At 42.6% G+C, this 22,845-nt stretch overlaps 1 protein-coding gene across 2 annotated transcripts in view; it reads left to right on the top strand.

The window, feature by feature from the left end:
* Window positions 1-22,845, top strand: part of LOC109857495 — a 100,141-nt gene that overhangs the window by 5,069 nt on the left and 72,227 nt on the right. The gene's annotated exons all lie outside the window — the stretch shown is intronic.

Genomic DNA, 22,845 nt, shown 5'->3' with positions numbered 1-22,845 from the left:
TTTTTATTTTTTTTAATTTTCTACTACTAACCTCGCGGAATGTCCGAAAAATTTTCCCGTCTCTCGCGCCCGTCGTTCGCGTTATTGTTATTACACCGCGATTTCCTCTTCCAACTCGGCGGCGAGCGGTTGGCTTTTCTTTGTTCCATTGACGCTTTTTCTCACACACCACCGTTTCTCTCGCCGCGCCGTTCTCGTTACCTTTTATCCCGCTCCCGATTCATCGCGCCGCGAGAGACTCTGCCGCATACACGCCGCGCTGTGCTCACGCAACGCCGCGGCGTTCTGAGAGCTCCCGATGACAGCGTGCGAATACACGTGCACACGTAAAAAAGTTCGGAAAGCCTCGTGCGCGTTTGCCGAACGATTCAGAACCCAAAAGACAAGCGTGCGTTTCTTCCACGTTAGGGTGGTTGTCGCTCTTCGCGCGTTTTATATATATATTCTACATCTAAGTTACACCGACTCACGTAATTATTGATCTTTTGCAAAATTTAGTTGTTTTTAATAGTTCCACGTGCACGTTTATCGCCCCGAGGAGTTTATATATAAACGCGGAGTATATACAACCTTTTGTGTGTTGTTATTCAATTACGCTTTCTAGGTAATAGAAAGCAGAAGAATTATCGTTTATAGCGCGTTAGAGAAACGATTTAATGTGTTTCTATACGATCGTGTTTTACGTTCGGGTAACGTACTGAGCTTGGGAAAGCTCTTTCCCAAACTGGAGTTTCTCCAGGATTCGAGAAAATCCTGGCACTCTAAAGATTAATTCAGAGCTCGGATTTACATGCAATGTAAATAAACAGCAGCGCGGCGGCTCGGAGTTCCGCGTCGAAAGAAGCTTCGTACGATTACGCGATCTTAAAAAAAAAAAAAAAAAAAAAAGAAACAAAAACAAAAAGAAAACTGCCTTCTCAACATTTATTATCATATGACGGAAAGGGAGGAAAGTGGTTTTAGTCACGGCGAGAGGCATGTATAGGCTGTGAGATCGCAACAAGTTTAATCCTTAGCCCGCGTTAAAGCGAGAAGATTAACGCGGATCCGGAAGCAAGCTACTCCTTGTTATCGCTGAATTAACATTAATTAATTTACCTCCTCGAGCAAGGGAGAAACGAAAGTTTCGATGAATTAAATCTCCGAGAAGCGTTGAAAAGAACAATCACAGAATGTGCCAGATACCTCACCGATATTTAAAACGTCACATTCACGTAAAAATGTTGAAATAACAGCGAGATGTCCCGACCGCGTTACGAAAATAGATTACTCGGATAAAGGGTGGATCGTACCACCGAGTTCATTCGCCCGGTCGTTTGACGGACGTTCCCCGAAGGAAGCGCTTCGAGAAAGAAGCAAAAAAAAAAAAATAAAAAAAAAAAATAAAAATACGCTTCTTTCTTTCTCTCTCGCTCTCGCGTTTTCCTCAATTAGCGCACGATTCTCCGAAGCCCCCGTCCGATTACAGAAGCAAATCGCACGCGCTAACGCGGACGACGATGTTGCGCATCCGCCTGCGCAAATTATCCCGCTTTCCGAGAGCAAGGTCAGAACGCATGCCAGACTCTCTTTTACTCGGCGGCAACGTGTATGATCGTGCGTCAATTACGCATGCGATATGCAGAATGTCACGCACGTACGCACGCGTACGAAGATTCGCTTTGTATTCTGAAAATGTAGCCGAAGATCTGCGCCTTAAATTACACGCGGTCTGTGTGGGCCGGAACAGACGCGACACAAACGCGGCATTATCTTTTGTACACTTCTTTGAAGTTTTTGTTTAATTGCAATTTTTATTTAATTATAATACGCGCGTACACAGTTCGTTCGCTCTTACACGAATTTTAGACGTCAGCTTTAATTTATTGTCGCGCATTTCCGCTCGATTGTCGGTCCGTTTTATCACGTTTGTGACACTCGCGGGTCGCACGCACTGCGCAAGGCGAGATAAGTAAGAATCTTTCTATTTCACCGAACCCAAACAGAACCGTTCGTCGGTAGGTATTAATCGTTTGAATGCCAAGCGGCGCGCTTTTGCCGTTTCAAAAATGCCGGCGAGCGCGTTCGCTTCTTTCACTTGCGCGTCGACTTTCTAAACTTGATTATCGAAGCGTCAGCGATAATAGCGACTTCTTTTATTTAAAAAATAAAGTATTACTTAATTTTTTTTAAATAAAGTAATACTAAATCCTAGTTGCGCACGCAATATAAATCTCATTTCTGTTTACATTTATTTCCGTGAGAGAAGCAACAACAGCAGCTTGTTGATATTTTTCGACGCAGAACAACTCGCAATTCGCGCTCTCTCTTTCGTATTTTATTTCACGTGTCTTTTCGTAACTCTCTTCTCCCCGGCGCTCGAACATCCTGACTTTAAACTACAATAACGAAGAAGAGAATAACTTATTTTACACACACCGCGCGCGCGTTTTGTGCACGCAAATATAAACAGAAACTCTGCGCGACCGATCGTTACAACCCGACATCGAGGACACGGTCAAACTCTCTCTCTCTCTCTTTCGTATCTTTTGTTGATTTATTACAGTCCACGGATTATGTCACTAACTGATTCAATGTTATCTTCGTGCGAGCTCTTCGTATTGATCTCTCTCTCTCTCTCTCTCTCTCTCGTTTCTTGGCGCAGCGGCGATTTATCGATATTACAATGTTGGCGCGCATTCAACAATATGATACAAATGTTTCTTCTCGTTCAACGCAAAAGCGCACATGAATATGTATTAATTCTTCTATTTGTCAAAGCGTGTGTGTGAGAAAGTATAAGAGAGTTTGGAAATTTCTCTAAATTATCAGGTCCGCAGCGACGCAAAGTCAGCTCTGGCCTCACCATCAAAGAACTCTCTTGGAAAATTAATGTCAACAGATTCAAATTGTGACGTTACTCTCTTTAAATTACAAATTTCTAGATCATTTACAAATTATTAACTTAAGATACATACACGTCGTATTAAAAATGCGTACACACATCTCGAAGAAAAAAATATCGCAAACACTCTGGGAGATCTGATCGACGTGTGCGAAACCTCAAGAGATGAGAGAGAGATGTATATTTTATTCACATACAAAACAAAATTGATGAAAAAATGAAGAATGTGTTGATCCCGAATTACGTCGACCTCTTTCCCGCGTGTTTCCCGATCCTGACCGAGAAAAACAGACATTTGGATACAAACAAAACAGACATTCGAACGAAAACAGACAGACACGAATCTTTTCTTTCTCTCTCACCGTCTTTGTCTGCAACCCGTGGTTACGCAGTTCCACGTTATATACGACAACAACGACGACGACGACGACGACGACGACGACGGGAAGAAGAGCCCGTTGTATACGATCTGCGGAAAAATTTGGTGAAAATTCAAAGTGCGGCGCTATTTTTAAACTCGGGCGCACCCAAGAGCGGTTGATCGGCGAGTCTAAGTACTCCCCCTTCTTTCTTACATAAACCGTCGTTGCTTCCGACTAACGCGGTGCTGCTCTATAGTGAGAATCGTGAGAGAGCAACCGCGCCGCTAGCGACGGCAGTGACGGCACAGTGGTAGTGGTGTGGTGATGTGGTAGTAGTGGTGGTGATGGTAGTGGTGGTGGTGGTAGTGGTGGTGGTGGTGGTAGTGGTGGTGTGGCGCGGCGCGGCGCGGCTACGTACGCGTCGCCAGAACGCACACCTGACAGTGTTCGACTGGTAGCCGAGGGAGACGAGTCGCGTGTTCCTGTTCTTTCTTCGGCTCCGGTTTTCCGTTTGTTTCTCGATCTTGCCACGCCGGCGAGACCCGAAAAACGCCGCGGCTGATTCCGTCGCTGTCTCCCCCTCTCGTGCGCGCACGTCGTCGTCGGGGTTGAACGCGAGTGTCGTCGGCCTGATATAGTGTGTCTCCTTCTGTACTTGTGGTGCGCGTCGTAACTGTATAGCCGCCGGGGATACGAACGAATGAAATGGAGCCACGGCGCGAAAAGTAGGTAGAGCAGTCCGATTGCACCGAGCAGACTGGATTTTCTCTCTCTGCGTCCGTGTGTATGTGTCTGTGTATGTGTGCACTGAGAGAGAGAGAGAGAGAGATACTGTAAAATGCCCTTCCTCCTGTCTATAGATTCACCGAATAATCTGGAGTCTCTCTCCTTGTCGAGCCATTGTGATGTAAGTAGGCTCTCGAGTTTTGTGTGCGAAAAAAATTGATTTCACGATGATAAAATTTTCACGTTTTTTCGCGTGTTCGCATTCGTGTCGCGTATCAATTTTGCGTATCAATTGAAATTTGCGCGTGAATGCGATGAGTGACAGGAGGAGGGAGCGGGTGATTTAAAGGTTAGTTCGAAAAACATGGCGTCCTCACGATTTCGCGTGTGTCGTGAATGAATGGAAGAAGATCGACGCCGAATGTCTGTACGTGAAAAAGAAAGGGCGATAATAATTCGCGATGACACTTAGCGCGCAATAGATTTGTGATTCAAGGATTCAAAACAGCAAAATTGTGCGCTGGGCGCGGATGTGGTTGACGCGAAATGTCGGTGCATTTCGTCGATCTTAATCGCGACGCGTTCGACAAGTGACACGTGCGACGCACGACGTTTATGCATGCTCATGTGATCGACGTGGACGAGAAGTCGTCGCGGTGTCACGCATCTTTCGATTCGGAAGCTCGTTGACGAAGTGACGAACGCGCGCGCTTCGATGTCCGCCTTGATAGATATTGACGACCAGACATTTTCGTCTCGCGGTCAGTTTTGTGATTGATGTAGATTGTACTGCGGATGATCTTCCGCGCCGCATTGCATTTCCTTTCTGACACGCCGGCGAGACAAATCAATTCGAATGCGAGAAAGACAAGGAATGAATTTAATTCATTTTGTGTGTCGTTGCAATATCTTTCTTGGCGAAAACGATTCGAAATAAATAAATAAATGTGATATTTTGTAACTAATCAAAACGTATCAATTTTGTTAAATATTTGAAACGTATAGGGTAATTTTTTTCTTGTCAAAAAATATTAAAAATTGAATATTAAGTTTTGAAAGGTTATAAATTTTCTTTTTTTTTGTCAATTTTTTCAATCTTTTAAAACATGTAATATGCACGTACACACAGGTGATACTTGGAAACAAATTGGATTTAAACGAAATTCTGATAAAAATTTACTGTAAATGAAAAAAATAATATTGCGTTTTCATTGGTTTACGGATCAATATCGCAATATTTTGTCTATTTTCGATAAAAATCATATCCAATACGCTGTGTTTATATGTATATACATTGATTTTAATCGGTTTCTCTTTGTACGACACCACAAAAATATTGTTAATACGCGTAACTCGAGTTTATTATAACAGCCTCGACCATTGGACAGAACGAATCGAAAACTCTTACTGCTGTGCGTAGAATATTTGAGGTACAATAATGTTATTCTTTACGTTACTTCCGGCGCGGCGCATTTTTCTTGTCATCAGTATTTTTATATTCGCTCACTTGTGTGTTGCGGAAACTCGCGCGCTCGACATTTTAAAACGCGCAATAAAACAAGGTTACGCGCGCGCGTCGCAACTTTCTTCTCGCTCGCGTATAGTTTCCGTCTTGCTTGTCCTTCGGAATTGTTCGCGTGTTCATCTCTTTTACAGTTCAGTTATTATACGGGAGCGTGGATCGGGGGATGTTTCACTACGTGATTGAAACGGCGCGGACGCGTGTTCTTGCGATTGCGTCGTGGATTTAGACGAGGAGATAGAAATATCGGTGGCGTAGATATGATATCTCGTCGCGCGCAACCTTATGCGAACGACTCACTTTAGAGAAGAACCAAAAACAATTGTGGAGAGAATAATAAAGAAAAAATAATCAGTATTGAAACTTCATACGTATATACATATGTAATTATGCAAATTAAAATCGATTCGTTTTACGTGCTGTAACGAAATTTATATTTCTTTTTTCTTATGTAAATCTTACGATAAGCACAATTACGCGTGCGTATTTTACAAGGCAAAGCCTGCAAGATGCGAGCTGCATCAGTTCTGCGCCATTGATACGAAATGGCCGCATCGCGTGTTTTAGGGTCGTAAAATTATACTTCACTTTTACGGTTTACGTCCGTTAGGCTCATGCTTCAGATGTAACATGCGTCTCAGTGACATAACACAAATTATGTAAACCAATCATTCTATTGTGTAATAATGTATCCACCGCGTCGTACATACGTACAATTTGTGTTTTTCTCGAAGAAGACAACACACAGGGGAGTGACATTTCTCGACGTTTTCAATGCGATGTCTCTCGTCTCGCAACCCTATCGTCGTCTTCTGTCTGTGTTTCGTCAACGGAGGCGCGTTTGTGCATTGTCAACGGCGAAATCGGGACGCGGAATTTCGCGCAATATATCGAATTTGCGACGCGATGCGCACCGGCACCTCGAGTTGTGAGACACGGCGCCACTTAGGCACGCGGTATGGTAATCACAGGCACAGTTTTAGTCGAATTTGAAAATAGACCCCGCGAGAGACACGGACGAGAGCGCGCGATCGGGAAGACCCGGGGATGTATGTATGTCTGGCCGCACGCCAGCTTCCACGACGCGGAGCCGCCGAGCGGAAGCCGGTAATTTCCACGGCCGTGACTGATGCACGGCCGAATACACGGAAGAGATAATAAGGTCCGCGCAGGATCCTCCGCGAAGCGTGTCTCTCGTGCTTCTCACGAGAGAAAGAGAGATAGATGGAGAGAAAAAGAGGGTTCGCTCGTTCGCGGCAATTTCGCGTGTGAGCTTCCGTTGAGAGAGAGAGAGCAAAGCGGCTCTCGGTGGTGCTCCGGATACATCGCTCGTTGATGGAAATTCAAAACGACGATAAAATTGCGATACTTTCGTGTCGGGGAAATTTCTAACGATATTAAGTCACGACGAATACGTAATTTGCTGAATAAAACCGACTTACACAGCGTGCATTTAAGTTGTATCGATAACGTGAGAGTTTCTTTATTTTTTTGTTTTCTTAAATAACTCATACGAGTTTCTATATATAGTTTTTTGGAAAATATACGTTCTGATCAATTCGTACGCACGTGTACTCTACGCGTCTAAGATACGGTAACTCGCGACGTTAATGCACAACGCGAAGATCGGTAAGATCGTCGGGGATCAACCGAGGCAAAAACCGTTTTGCGCGACGTACAGTATTTTGTCTGTAATGCGATCAATTCGGATAACGTCGTTAACCGGTGGCTTCGTTCGATGCCATCGTTCGAGTTCAATGCTCCAATACGTGCGCGCGCGCGCGCGCGAGCGCGACTCGCAAATCCCGATATACCATTGTGGCGATTTCCGTTTCAGTGACGTAAGTACATACGCGGGTAGTTCGCGTCCGTTATAAATCTCTTTATTCCACACAATATAGGGAAAGTTTTGACTCTCTCGTCGGAGATCTCACGGCGAATTCTCTTATACCGTCGTCTCGCGCGCGGTTTATAAACGGGCGCTTTGAAGTCGCACCCGACTGAGAGAACGAAATCCTCGCCGCAAGGAGAGTTATAACATTTGCGTTTAATCCGCGCCCGACAAAGATTAACCAAACATAACACACAACTTTCCCGATGGAAAACGAGCGGTGTATGAAATATTGATTAGGTCACCTCCCCCGGTGCACGCGATATCGGTCGTGGGTCAGCACTTTAAAAGCTCGATAATGACATCACATTACAACGAAGTGGTAACACACGGAGAAGACTTATATTAAGATCGGTGCTATTAAGAGAAATGAGCTGTCAAAGGAGTTCGCAAATATTAGCACGCGTGCGCTACATTCGTCCGAAATAATATAATAATAGAAAAGGAAATATGTTAGATATATCGATAACCTCGTTAGGAAGTGGATGTTATTCCCGTAGAAAATTGCATTTTGTGTCGTATATCGGCACACAAACGATTTTATTTTTACAAAACATGTGATCGCGAAGCGAGTGTCTTTCTTTTGAATCTCGTTAATTTTGAAAATAGATACTGTTCGGCTAAATATGTAAATTTAATGTGTATATTTTTTTTCAATACGATAATATATTACATTAATCGACCAGAAGATGAATTTTCGGTATTTGACAGTACGAGCTCGCGTGGAATGCGGTGATGAAATATTCCTGATTGAGAACTCTCGCCTGTCACTCGTACAACGCACGATTTCGAGAGTAATGGAACGGATCGTCGTTCGAGACGATTCGTCGAAGTCGATATATGTACGAAGTCGAGCAACGGCCAGTTTAATGCCGCGTTTACGATCGGACAGAACGCGGAATCGCGCGCTCCGGTTTTCTCTCTCGTCGCGCTTCCGAAACGTTTTTTCAATCATAACTTTTATTTACGCGAACAGGTTTATCGCTTCGTTTTTATTGCCACGCACCGCGGGTCCCCGCACCGCGAGGTTGCATGTTTACCTTGTTCGTCGGATTAGCCGCGTAATATCGCTCAACGTGTGTATTCAACGAGTGTCGTGAATGTTGCAAACGGATTCTATCGCGTTGCGAATAAAATGAAACAGATATATACGTGTGAGTGTTTATTTTTTTTTTCTTTTTGTAATATCTGTTTGCGCGGAAAATACGTGAACGTTTTAAAACTAAATAAAGCGTGGCACCGACTCGCCAACGCAGACAGACAGTCGACTGTGTCGTCGTCGTCGTCACATCGACATAATTGATGCTCTCAGTGAAACAGGTATTCAGTGTATTTCCGGCGTTTACGATCTTATTAACATGTTTCTATTTTTTATTACACCTATAATGGGGAAAGCACGCGCGAGGGAGAACATATGCGCGCTGTTTACTCCAAGGATTGAACTTGCGGAATAATTTACGATTATAGTCTCGATAAATATATATATTTATACACACACGCGCGCGCGCACGCAATGTCGGCTTTTTGTCGTCTGGCTTTTGGCACGTGTCGCACTCGGCACTTGAGAGAATATTTGCGTCCTTCCCGTTTTGAGGCGTGGTTTTATTACAAACGCGCGCGTCGTAATTGCGGCTTATTACGGCACTGTTATCTCGCATTTAATTCGCGACGTATAATCGATTTGATGCTCGGAGTCGCGGAATTGCCGTAAACCGTGCGCATCTCAAAACGCACGTCGTCGTAAACAAAACGTGGGCGACGTTACTTCTTCGAACGTTTGATTCTTTTATCGCTCGCCGCGGCACGTGGCGTCGTAACGAACGCGTGACTTATTTTCTTATCGCAAACATATCAACGGAGCCGCACATAAGAGAGTCGAATAAGATCCGGATAAATATTTACGCGATCGAACCCGAGCGCGCGGATCCGCTTTTCTCTCTCTCTCTCTCTCTCTCTCTCTCTCTGCGTACGTTTCGGCAAACAGATATCCGTTCCGATATCCGTCGACAATCTCGGAGATCGGATTGAAATGCACAATCCAGAGTTCCGTTGCGCTTTTCTTATCTCGACGGCATATCTCGACGTTACGAGTATAATTAAATTTTGTTATTCGACGTTGCAACGATAATAATGATTGTAATTGAATTTTGATGTGACATTTTCGTTTTTTTTTTCTGCAGTTACGAACTATGCATGATTTAATTTTGACAGCGACACACAGCGTGTTAGCAAAAGTTGTGTCAGATATCACTTGCGGTGGATACATCAAATGTGTTAATTACGAGATAGATAGACACGCGTGTTTGGGAAAGAGGAGATAAATACGATTTGTTTTTAATGTTATCATTGTTATTATTGGATCGAAAAACAACCGATGTGTTTTATAATATGTTGCACGATGTAATATGTTCTAAACATGTGAAGATCTTTATCGACACCAATATTATTGCGCTTTTTCTCTGCTGATAACACCGTTATATTTTTATCTTTTTTTTTATTTTTTTTTTTTTTTTATTGATCGGTAGCCAGCCCCGGTAAACAAGGGACACAATATTTTGAAATATTCCACGGGCATTATTTCGTTTGAATATTGGCGAGAACGCACATCTATATGTCAATAAATTCGATTTAACAGCGGCGCGTAGAATCCATTAATGTTTATAAACGAATCGATTAATTAGCGAGCAAAATTTATTACAACTTGATGGGATGAATAAATGCTCTCGATTCACAACAACGGCCGCGATTCTGATGTCATGTATATCGCGATCATTAATTAAAAAAAAAAAAAAAAAGAAAGCGGTACCACACCTATCAATTAAAAAACACATCGCACCGTATCATCTTCAACGCCTGCCCGCGTTATCGGGGGAAGGGAGTCGCGAAAATTGAATCTCGTGAACACGTTCCGCACGCGAGCGAAAATTAACGTGCCTAATATTTAAGTGACCCATACGCGCACCTCCCTCTTTCGATAAAACCGTGACGTAATTTCGAACTTTGTTGGCAGAGCCGCTCGCGCTATGAGAGCGTGCGCGCGCGGCGCAACGTGACGGCGGGATTAATTTATGCGGAGAATTTAAGTTTACGCGCGCGCAAATTTCCATAGATATAACGTAAACAATGTAAAATCGCGCGCGCGCGCGAACTGTTTCGAATTGGAAAATGTGTTGAGCTTGCAACCACGTGTGAGAGGAATCGCTCGAGAATGCATGTGTAACGCGAGGAAGTTTGCGCCACGGCGGGATTACGCAAACGTTCGAGCACTATTGTTCGCGATTTTCAGATCTCCGTTCAAACAGCACCGAGAAGCATTTGAGTGTTTTACGGCGCGGAAACGTAGCGCGTTCTACGTTATTATTATAAAATTTCATATTATCTTCTTTTTTTTATCTCAATTTTGTTTCGTACATTTTTATCTTCAGCAAATGTGAAAGTATTGTAAGTTGAAGATCTGCGATTCGAAAGTAATGCGTGAATGGTCGAGGCTGGTTGTACATGTTTGTCGCGAATGCATTTAGGAGAAAGATACTGTCGAGATGTTGGCGCGTTTTCCGGAAAAATTCGCGAAAAAGAAGAGAGAAAATGTATACGCACATGTGTGACGAGAGATACGAGCGTGCAAGAGAAAGAAAGAGAATAAGAGAGACCGAGCGACACACATAACTGCGCGATTAAATATCCCGAGTGTCCATTACGAGCGCGATTTATCCGAGCACAGATGTATATACCGCTGGTGTTTTAGAAAATGCGCTCGCGCAAAAACTCCCGCGGTACCTCTTCGAGAAAAACTCGTTGCGCGATTCGCACAACGGCGAGTCAACGTAATTAAAAATACAGTTAATAATAGCGATCAACGTAGTCGGTCAGATGATCATTTTCATTTTGTTCCGTGACAACCGGGATTTATAAGGGCAATATGTTTCGCGCGCCGAGACAACCGGTAGTTTTCTTACTAATTTATGGGAAATTTGTCTCGCGCGCGAGAAAATTCGAACCCGTCTCTTTCTTCACTCTTCGTCATTTATGGTGATTTATTTTTCTCTATTACGCGCAATTAATTATCAATTGATATTTTATATTAAGTAATGCTCCGTATCTCTCTCTCTCTCTTTCTCTTTCTCGTTTTTTCCTTCTTTCTTGCTCATTTGCGAGCATTCCTTCTTCGTCAGCGAGCTTTAATAATTCCGAGAGATCACGCACGTTAAACGCACGCTACGTGTTGAGCAGGAGTGTTCGATCGAGGATCGCCGACTGGACGACGCCGCCGCCGCCGCAGCAACTTCGACGCACCGAGAGGAGTACGGAGGAACAGCGACTGTGATTACCTCTTCACGCCGATATTTAGGAGCTTCTATATACACGTTGAATTCTATATACACTAATTATATATATATATATATATCTATGTATACATACATATATATGTTCCATATATTTTTGGATTGCCTGTTGATGCAAGAACGCAATTTGATTTTAACGGGTGAGTACACACATGTGAGTAGGAGAGATATTACGATGTAATATGTGATACGTTTTTACGGTGGGGAGGCAAATTTTCTAATAAACGTGCGCGCGCGACGGTCACACGTGTGTGATCGTAAATTAAATATCGCAGCCTGCGCACGGAGGTCGTAACGCACAGGGAAAGAGAACTTACTTTCGAATTCGGGATGATCACGTGCCCGCGCTCGGCCGCATGTAACCTCTCTCGCGTATAAACTATCCGCAATGTGGAACTATCCATAATGTGGCCTAGATTTCTATGAACGACGACTTCGAGCCGATCGAGCAACGGACGCGGAGCGACCGGGCCCGGAGTTCAAACTCTATCGAAGTTTATTCGACGATATACATGAATGACTCCAAACACAGAGTGTTGCCGACGCAATAAACATCAACGTGCGCCGGCGATATCGAATATTACTTTTTTTTTTCTTCCTCTCTCTGTTTTTCACTGAAACTGTAAATTCAGTCGAACACATGACGCGGACGTTTGAATTTTTTTCCTCGAGCAAAAGCAATTAATGGAGAAGAAATAATTGACGCGGAAGCGAAGTCATTTGAGAATTTGCGATATCGCAATCTCGGTGTGTTTAATAATTAAAGTGTAATAGCGTTAATCTATTTATTATCAACATTTCTCTTTCTCTTTTTTTTTTCTCTCTCTCTCTCTCTCTCTCTCTCTCTCTCTCTCTTTCTCTCAACATTTGATTTACTTTCTGCGCGTGAATTTCGCGTTGTAAAGATTTTCATTGAAACGTGAATTCGCATCAAGAGAATTCACGTTCAAATGAAGAACAAAATAAGATGACCCGGCGCGCGCTCGGTTTTATCGGCGATAACGCGGCGATCGATCGCATTTAAATATATGGCTCCCACTTAAATTTCATGTAATACCGGACGCAACTGGGACGCCGAACAAAAATAGAACGCGCGCGCGCGTCCGTAGCACTACACCGCGCTCGTCACTTTTATATTCGGCCGTATTCGAAAGAGAACGCTAATTTTGTTCGCGAGGAACGACATTAGCGCTGAACGCGACACGACACGGAAGACGTCCCGTCGAGATCCGGATACGCGTAGTGTATATCGTCGTTGCGCTTCTGCTCCTCTTCCTCCGTGTACGTGCGTGTGTGAGTGTGTTGCGTGGTGTGCTCCGTTGTCGCGACGACGACGACGACGACGACTCGTCCGCGCCGCCGCTCGGCACGGCGCGTCGGCGACGAGAATCTTATTAAGCGCAGGATACGCGCGCGCCCTATAGAAGCGTAAATACGGTTCTTAAGCACGGACAAACTTCTTTTCGAGCTATCTGCGAACGATCTGTGGACAAACCTTTTTCAAAACTCCAAGTATGCTTCACGCACAACACGGGAAGAAAAAATTATAACAAAGTAATCTCCGAGCATGAATATATAAATTATGCATTACGCTGTAAGGTATAGAATTCGTAGAATAATGAAGGATAGGCACACAACAGAGATACCATCATCGAGAAAAAAAAATAATTTCTTTAAAGGAAGCAGCACTTCAAACGCGGTCAGTACACGCACAGTCGTACGTCGGGGAAAATTTATGTTTTAGCGCGATGTCATTTTTTGTATTGAAAACACGCGATATCGATCTTTTTGGAGATGCATCGTTCTATAATGTGCGTTCGACGTATATATACATGCGTTGCGTCGTCGTCGTCGTCGCCGCGCGAGAAACGCAACAAAATCTATTTCCGCGATTTGTCGTCGCTATCGTTTACTTACAAGCGCGATACGCGCGTTCTCTCTGCGCGCGCGTTGAATATCCGCGCGCGCGCTCCCAAGTTTTCTATGTGTAGAAAACGAAGGGAGAAGTTTAACGCCGTCGGCTTCTCTCGCGATCCTTCACGCGGCTTAGGAATAATCTGCATAATTGCGCGCGCGCGCGGGGCCGTTCGCGTTGAAGTCGCGTTTTTCTTGCGGCGCGACCTCTTTAGCGAACGTTCTCGAGAGAGCGAACGGCGAAAATTTCAGTTGCGATCATATTCTCGCGTAAAGTATCACGGATTATCGTTCGCAATAACGATACTTCTAGCAGTTTTGCGATTATTATTGATGATTGATAGCCGTTACGCCGGCGCGATTGTGAGAGCAGCGTAATCACGCACGTATCTTTTTGCTTCGAGATAATCGGAGCCTTTGTATCGGCGCGTATATCGTGTTGCTTTGTGTTTACCATCAGTTACATTGTTTCTAAGAGATAATTTACAATCAAACTGTATTTATAAGAAACAATGAAAAACGATGACGCTCGATTCGAGTTGTTTTGTAAACAGATGATTTTAAAAAACAAAACAAATGACGTAAATGTGAGCCTGTTTGTTTGATAAATACACAACAAAAATTTATTATGCAAGTGCACAAATTTAGTACGCAATATATTATAACACATTGCGATATAAATCACGTAATATATGTATAATATATACATATCGTATGTGTACAATATAGAAAAATAATATATTTAAAAAATGCAGGTAATTCATATTATATACACAAAATTTACACGCGTTCAAATACATCACACGCGTCATTCCAACAACGCGCAACAACAATCGTACGATTGTGCATTGTCACATGTGTGCTCTCTTCGCGTACCGAGAAGATGAGTTTACAACAAAGAAGTTTTTCTAAAAACAATTTTCCACACATGTAGCGCAAGAACGGAACTACGCGGCGGAAAAGAACACGAAGTATATATTGACGTCGAATCGCGCAATATGTACGAGTGCGTGCGCGTGAGCGTTCTAACGGAATTAAATTCCGTCGTTTAAGTGCGGAATAACACACTCGCTCTTGATGAAGCGTTCAATTATCGAATTATTCATACGTCCTTATTTTCCACTGTTATTTGCTCTAATCGAGCGACAATGCGAACACCCGTACACGCAACGCGGACGTCGACGACGACGACGACGACGACGATTTGTCCGCGTGCAAAGCAATCCGTTGTCGCGCGCCGTTGCCTGCGAGCGAAACGCTTTCGCGCGGGCGAAAGATTAAAGGGAAAATCGGGGGAGCGTGACGAACACACGAGGTACACGGATTTCGCGGGTATGTCGCGCACGTTTGACGTTTGCTGTGGCTTTGCCTTCACGCACATATATATATATATAATATACACACACACACGTACACACACCGAAAGAGGGAAACACCAAAAAACTGTTTTGCCCTCGTCGTGTTTATGGCACGTGCTTCTCTCGGCACGAAGCTCTTCGGTCAGTCGGTGTTATCGATCGCGAAGCGCGGCCACTTTTCCCGTTCGTGTAATGCGTAGTAAGCTCGGCGAGACGTCACGAGAAGTATAGCGGAGGGACGGACGTTACGTCGCGCGCATTCATCACGGAGCGACACACGCGGCGTTGAAACGCGATCCTATCGAGAGAGAGAGAAAGAGAGAGAGAAAAAAAAAGTAATAAATAAATAAATTTGAAGCGAGCGAAGAGATCGCGCAATCCTCGTTCCGTAGCCTTCGACGTCATTGTTGTTTTCGCCGGTTGTTTTCGAATTTTTCGTCGCACGTGCTTCTGCGTCTCGCACGTCTTCGATGACGAGGCGCGCACTGATGAAGAAAAACAAGTGATAGTGGATCGTGAAAGAAATCTATGTTTTGCACAAATAGATATAATAATTTGTTTAACAATAATGTGTGTTTTGCTCGCGCGCTTTTTGCGCTGCGAACGGAAAAAAGTTTATCATATTTGATGTTTCTACATAAGTGTCACCTGTTGTCGATGGTAATGATACGGCGACAAGCTGGTTTATTATTTACGGAGATACTTCAGAACGCGCGGTTAATTATACGGGTGTAAATTACACATTTACGCGTGTCGCCGATACGGGCAACGATTATGCTTCATAATTCGCGTGGCGATGTATATATAAATATATATATATATAGGCGAACTAGTCGCGCTTTCTCCTCGCGATAAATCTTTCGGTTCTCGTTAATTAATAGTGCCCATTACGTGTCTATTAAGTGCACGTCTCTGTATCTTATGGGCGTGTGCGCGCTCCGAAAATCATGCGCGTCGCGCACACGTCAATCGGCGCGCTCTCAAGTCCGTTAATTGAATATACGTCTGGCATGTTAAATTGATTGCGATTCGATATGATTACCGTAACATATCGACGGGTTTGGAGTATCGTTCGACGTCGAAACAACGCCGTGTGTACACATAATCTTACCATTAATCATTGGTGTAAATAAGATAACAATTACACGCAAACGATATTCCACTATCATTAATAATTTGCGGGCTGATTGATGCGGAATAATAACATTTTCAAACATATACACGTACACACAAGTGTGATGTAGAATGTTTTGTAGAAAAGTTCTTCTTCGACGCGCGATTGTTGTTTCTTTTTTCTTTTAATATCCATTTGATTTTCTTTTTATATTAAAAGTGCCATTTTTATTGCACGAAAAAAAAGCGTATGTCTATACGCACATCTTCATTTACGGCATTACGACTCTGTGACGATAATGTGAAAATACATAATGGAAATTCATCACCGCTCTCTCTTGCTTTTTCATTTCCAACAACGTTAATGAATTATACTTGTGCAAAAAAAATACTGCGTTTAAAATAGATTTGAAAACGAAGCTTTATTTGTGCTCTTCAATCTTGGACACGTCAAAATATATATCCGTCAATATTGATTATCGAATATTTACCGTGTAATCGTGTTTACTTCATATAGAAATCACGAAGAGATTTTATTGTACGACTTCGTGAAAATACATAACAAACTTGAAGAGAATTTAAAAAACATACGAAAAAAACAAATACATCCACACACACACACACACGTGTCACATGTCTTTGAAAAGGTATTTGAAAAATACGTCTTTTGCAAGATTTTCGAGCGTCAAACAATTTTTTGCGGTAATTTCCGTCAATAAAAGACCGAAAGATACGAAGAATCTTCGTGAAGTTTGTCTCGTGCAATCGCGACTGAACGGCTCGCAATTATTGTTGATGCTTCGCGTTCGTGGAATAGCGAGATATAACGTCGTTTCTTTCTTGGCGCACAACGGGGGCCCCTCTGGCATACAATCCAGTGTATGTGTGTGTGTATGTGTGTGTGTGTATGTGTGTGTATGTATGTGTGTGTGTATGTATACGTCCATGTAATGGTAGTTACGCAGTGTGCGACTGCGCGAACGTGCGACGCAACAGCGAGTCGGCCCAGCGGTTCTCAACTGGTCGGCCGGTGTGAAAGTGCGCGCGTCCGATCCGAGTTTCTCGCAGTTTACACGCAACGCTTCTCAATTTCGCATATTTCCGAGTCCAAAACCAAGAAATGACATTTTGAAGTCCGTGTCACCGCTCTTCACATCGAAATTCGTCTCATTACGAATTTAAATAATTTTTGACGCGAACACGTCACATCAAATTTTCAAGGAGTTCAGAAATTGAATATTCAAATTTGTAAGTAAACTCACTACAATTAGAAAAACACTGTGTATGCATGTTGTTTACACAAGTTGTTTTAATTTTATCATAATTTCATCATACTTCAATTTATAACTAAATTGATTTCGAGATTGGCACAGAATAGGATTTACGCATATTCAAATGTTTATATACTGATGCAGAACGCGCGGTTAAACTGTTTAAATTATGTATAAATTTGAACACGGTAGTTTGTTCTCGCTTTAGGGGAGAAGTATACTATATTTGAGGAGATCAATACAACGTCGAGAGAGAGTTGCTCAGTTATCTTGCGAATTTGACTAGCACAATATTCTTGTACCCTTCCAATTTTCGATCCGCGAATCGCGAAGTAGGTACAATCTATGTACCTATCTACCTACGTCGCTCTTGAATGTACTCGACTGAATTAAGGGCGGATATATAATGCACTTGCCGAAGAAATACTCCGCGTGATTTAATGATGGTGTTCGAAGTCGATGAAGTGGAGCACACTGACGATGAGCGTATAAAGTGAGTGAGTGAGTGAAAGAGAGAGAGAGAGAGAGAAAGAGAGGAGAGAGAAGAAAGACGTATTATTATATATACATATCAGTTCATTGGATGAAGATTGTACCGCGAGTATATTCTTGCATATCAGATGTAATTGAGCATGTAATGAATAGTAACGAGTGCCTTGCGCTACTCGAAAGGAGGATGAAAATAGTATCAATGATCGGCGTGGTTACGTTATAAATCGCGATGGAATCTTATTTTCTAGGACGCGCGCGGGACTCGCAATTACTCATAAATCATCAAGTCCAATAAATGGTGATAAAGAAAACAATCGAGTCGAATTCACGGTCGGTTCGAATAACGTAGTAACGTTCTTATATTCTGTAATACCGTCTGTTTCTACATCTGTCGCGGAAATCTTCGAATCGATATGTAGAACACAAGAATTTGAAATATTCTCTTCTTATTTTACGACGCGTAAAGTAATCTCGTCGAACTGAGATTTGCTATTATAAATCGGTGTGATATCGTAGCTATATATAAAGTCACGCGGATGCGCGTATATCCATTAAAAAAAAAGAAAAAAAAATGTGTGTCACATCTCGAAAACATTTCAGCGTTCCAGGATTGCGACATTTACGAGGATCCGAGTGACGCACTGTCGAGACAAAAAGTCAGAGGGTAATAGGAGGTTATACGTGGGTGGTTTAGGGTGTTATCCACACGTAGGTAGGTAGGTGAGGTTGTTGTGGGCGGATGGCCGATTTGATGCGATGTAATTTCTTTCCATCACGGAAGTAATGTCAATATATATAACTGCAACGCGTTGAAAAGTTTTAATACATTCTTCATAATAAAACGAGACACTTTTACAACCGGTGTTTATTATCAGCCCATATAAGTATATTTAAACTGATGGTGACACACGCCTACAGTTTTACGTTTGTTTTTTTTTGTTTTTTTTTTCGCGTCTCCTCGTTACACATCGTTTGTAGGTTTCAGCCACGTATAAAGCTTAAATTTCTGCCCCGACTTTCTCTCTATTCTATAACATCGAAACAAAGTTAGGGAAACTGTGAAAACTTTTCCTCATAAGTGATATCGTAACGTTATTATTAGGCTTCCGTTACAATGTGCGAGCCTGATGTGTTTCCTACCTTCGCTATTATTCTCTCGAAAATGACTAAACTAAATATAATGTCCTAACCCGAATTTTTGGCAATGTTCCCGTCGCACTAACCGGATTTCGCGCTAACCAGAGACGCGAGCGCGTAAATTTTCGCGGTCCTCATTGCCGTGTTAGCTTGTTGCCGCTTGCCGTGGGTACGTATATATATAACGTGCGCAGTTGCACGTGTAGCGCGCGATGCCGATCTGCGAAGTTACGGAGAGGTTTACATCGGGCACGAATGACGCAGTTTCGCTAGAAGAGGGCGAGGTGGGTGCTGCGATCGCTTGCAGTCTCTGTAGCCTCGTGCGTCGTGGAGAAGTTCGTTGCATATGCACGATCCCGCACAGTATGTGCATCTTCTTCTCTCTCTGTCTCTCTCCTCTCTTTCTCTTTCTCTTTCTCTCTCGGGTCGCGCGCGCATCGTCGCGTGTGCTTGCGCGTAAAATCCCCTCTTCTTTCGTGTGCACGTACGTCATCAACAAAATAGCATAACTTTCGCTCGGACGTGTGTATCTCCACGTGACATGGATCGTCGCGAGCACGCAACGCGAGCGTCGAAAATGCGTCGTTATTGCGTTCAAACGAAATCATTTTGCTTGATCATTCGGATTGCGATTGAGTTTCGCGACAAACTTGTTATTTAGAGCAGAGCCTTCCAACTGATCACGTGACTTTATCATCAGAGATCTTATGGCGCAAATCCGTGTTGCGCGCGAGTTGGAAGACCCTTAGAGGAACATTTCTTAAGATTTTGATCGTCACTGATTCTGGAAAGAGGCGATCGAACAATTATTAGAAATGCGTTCGCATTTCGCGAGACGAAACAAGTAGCGTGATTTTAAATTGGCGTTTGCGTGTTGAAAAAAAAAAAAAAACTGGAAATTGAAATTTCATACCGGAAAATATCTTATAAATATGCATCGGTACGTTTAGTTTAGCTCTGTTTCCAGAAATATGTGATGTTGCAATATATGATATTTCTTCCTGGGTATAATTTCGCGTGTTGTATACATAGTTGTGCACGCGTTTGTGCAGATATACAAGAGTGTGCTTGAGAATTAATTAGACGGTGTATATAGATGTGGATTATGCGCAAGGTAAAATAGATAAATAATTCATACGCGTCGGTATTAATTAAGAACCAAGCGCTGTAGAATTCACAGATAGTTACAAACGTAATAATCCTAGAAATTAACTGCTTGTTTAGCGGTTCAAAATCAGTTTAGTTCTATTATTTCACGTCTAGTTTGATAATCAGTATATTTTCTTATCTATTTAGTCGTGTCTTATCAGCGAACGACTCGGGAGTACTTGGAGATATTACAAAAACACAGTATTATTTCTTAATCACATACAGACACACAGACACACATACGCATTTGACGTTTTCGACTCGTAATTATTTTTCCGATAAATGTTTATCTCGTAACAGAATGACATGTGTGTAAAAATATCAGTATATATGAAAAATGAGTATTTATAGATTATAAACTGTTGGGTTTCTTATCGCCAAATGGTATCTGAATGAGCTTTTCGAGAAAAATTTTATTTGTAAGAGTTTTACAAATTTTACATTTGAATATACATTCTGAATAGTTCTATATATCTATATGTACTCATATATATATAATTGTACACACACATTTAAATACATAATAACAAAATTTATATACGGAAAAGAAAGTTTTGCTACATTATATGGCTAGCAAGAAACATTTGTTAAGTCTACAGAATTTTTTGTTACGCTAACAAAAAATGCTTTGTTGGAAAAGCAATAAATTTAACAGGCTTAGGCCAATTTTTCTTACCACGCATAATAACTAGTCTTCTTGCTATTCTAGGAAAATTCTTTTGTTTCGTACACAATATACTTCGACTTTTTACTATCGACTCGGAACCAAAAGCGAATATAAATTCTTTCGAAAGTAGCCGATATTTAAGCAGAAATACCAAAGACTTTCACAGCAGGAAAAGACGACATTTTCCTCGTTGTACATTTAGGCTCACAAGGGATAATTCGTTTCGCCTCAAGGACTCGGACTCAATCTGCGCGAATGTTTGTCGTTCGGACCGTTGGCGTTTCCTTCGCTTTTGTCTCCCGCGTTCGTGGATTTTCATTTCGAAGTGGATTGCTTGTAGGAATTAGACGCGGTTCACGCTGCGTGTATACACGAGCGTCGAAGGAGCCGAGACGGCATGCTGCGAAGAAAGAAAAGGAAGAAATAAACGGAACAGCTGTCTACCTCGTGACGACGAAGGTACGGAACCCGAACGCAACGTGTACCCTGCGTCTCCCTCTCGTGTGTCCCCCTCCTTCCTCTTCCGCTTTTCTTTTTCTGCCCACTTTACCGGTTCCGGATAGGTCGGGCTTGCAACTCGAAGGCGGAGGTGAAGGAGGACGAGAGAAAAAGAGACACTAAAGGCAGTACGCGCAGTCCTCGGCACAGATATACTTTTACTTCTGCATCGGGCACAGGACGTTCCTAATTTTCTGGAGCGTTAAGCATTCCGCCTACTCACGATATCCGCGACTCAACGACGTCTTCCTCGTCGTCGTCGTCGTCGTCGGGTTCCCCTTTTCACGAGGCTGCCATTTCCCCCGAGATATGCCCCGTTGACCATCGACTTTTTTTTTCTAAAGCCAATAACGTTACGAGGTCTCACCTGAACACGCGACGAGGGAGTCCGCCGTGGAATATTCCCTCTGTCGTGTGTCTCTCTCTCTTTTATTATAGCTTTTTCCAAATAATCCTTTTATTACAGCTTTCTCTCTCTCTTCGATAAATCCTCTAAAATTCTCTTTACCATGCGTGCTTGAAAAATGCACAAAAACGAGATAGAAGAGAATACGAAAACGCGAAGAGACAATTTTTTTTGAGGGAAAAAAAAAAAAAAAAAAAAAACATGGAATGGACTAATTAAGTATTTACGATTTTCTTTTACCGTAATCGTTATATACACTTCGCCACACTTCTTTATCTTCCGGTAGGCAACCGGTTCGCGTCTCATTCTGCGCTCGCGGCGCATTTTACTTATCTGCTTCCTGCATGAAATTGATCCTCGGGCGAAACGCGTTCGTATCTGCGACGCGTTATCGCGTATGACGAGAGCTTTATTAGAGGCAGGAAAAAAAATCGTTGGGACGCGCGATACGCGTACGTTCCGCGTGTTCAACCGACCAGTCGGCATTAAATATATAGGTGAGGAGATGCAGCGTGCAAAATACTTCATGCGTCACAAAACATCGTAACTGTCACACGAGGTACTTTTATCTGTATTTGAATAAAAAGCGAAGAGAAAAAAAAAACGAAATTTTAAAGTGAAAAATTTAATTCATTAGATTGAAAAAAACTATATTAGTTTTTATACACGTACAGAGAGAGAAATTTATTATAAATTACGGTTGTTTTTTCTATTGCACGTCAGAAATTTTAGTGTAATTTTAGTAAAGCGCCGTATTTTTCTCGAGTGCGCAGGTTAAAAACGTATGTGCAATTAAAGTAAATCGTTTGAAATTAAAAAGCATATTGCTTTAATTGCGCAGCAGAGCGACGTTATAAGTCTATAACATTTGCGGTTCACATCTATCAGCGCCGGTTTATCGGCGGTTTTTATCGTGACTGAGAATATTTCACGACGACGTAAACCGTCCGTCGTTATCGATTTTGCGCACTGGTAATGTGTGCAACGCCCGACAACACACACTCGCGGCGACAGCGGGAAGGTATCAATTTTATTACGAAGCGGTTTAAATTAGAAATCCTCGTAGACGCGGCACTTGCGGGAAAAGCCCCGAGAATAGTGAAATCGTGCGC

The sequence above is a fragment of the Pseudomyrmex gracilis genome, unplaced genomic scaffold, assembly GCF_002006095.1.
Source record: "Pseudomyrmex gracilis isolate BER0280 unplaced genomic scaffold, ASM200609v1 scaffold_161, whole genome shotgun sequence".
Classification (NCBI taxonomy): domain Eukaryota; kingdom Metazoa; phylum Arthropoda; class Insecta; order Hymenoptera; family Formicidae; genus Pseudomyrmex; species Pseudomyrmex gracilis.
This window is presented reverse-complemented; position numbering and strand designations above follow the sequence as displayed.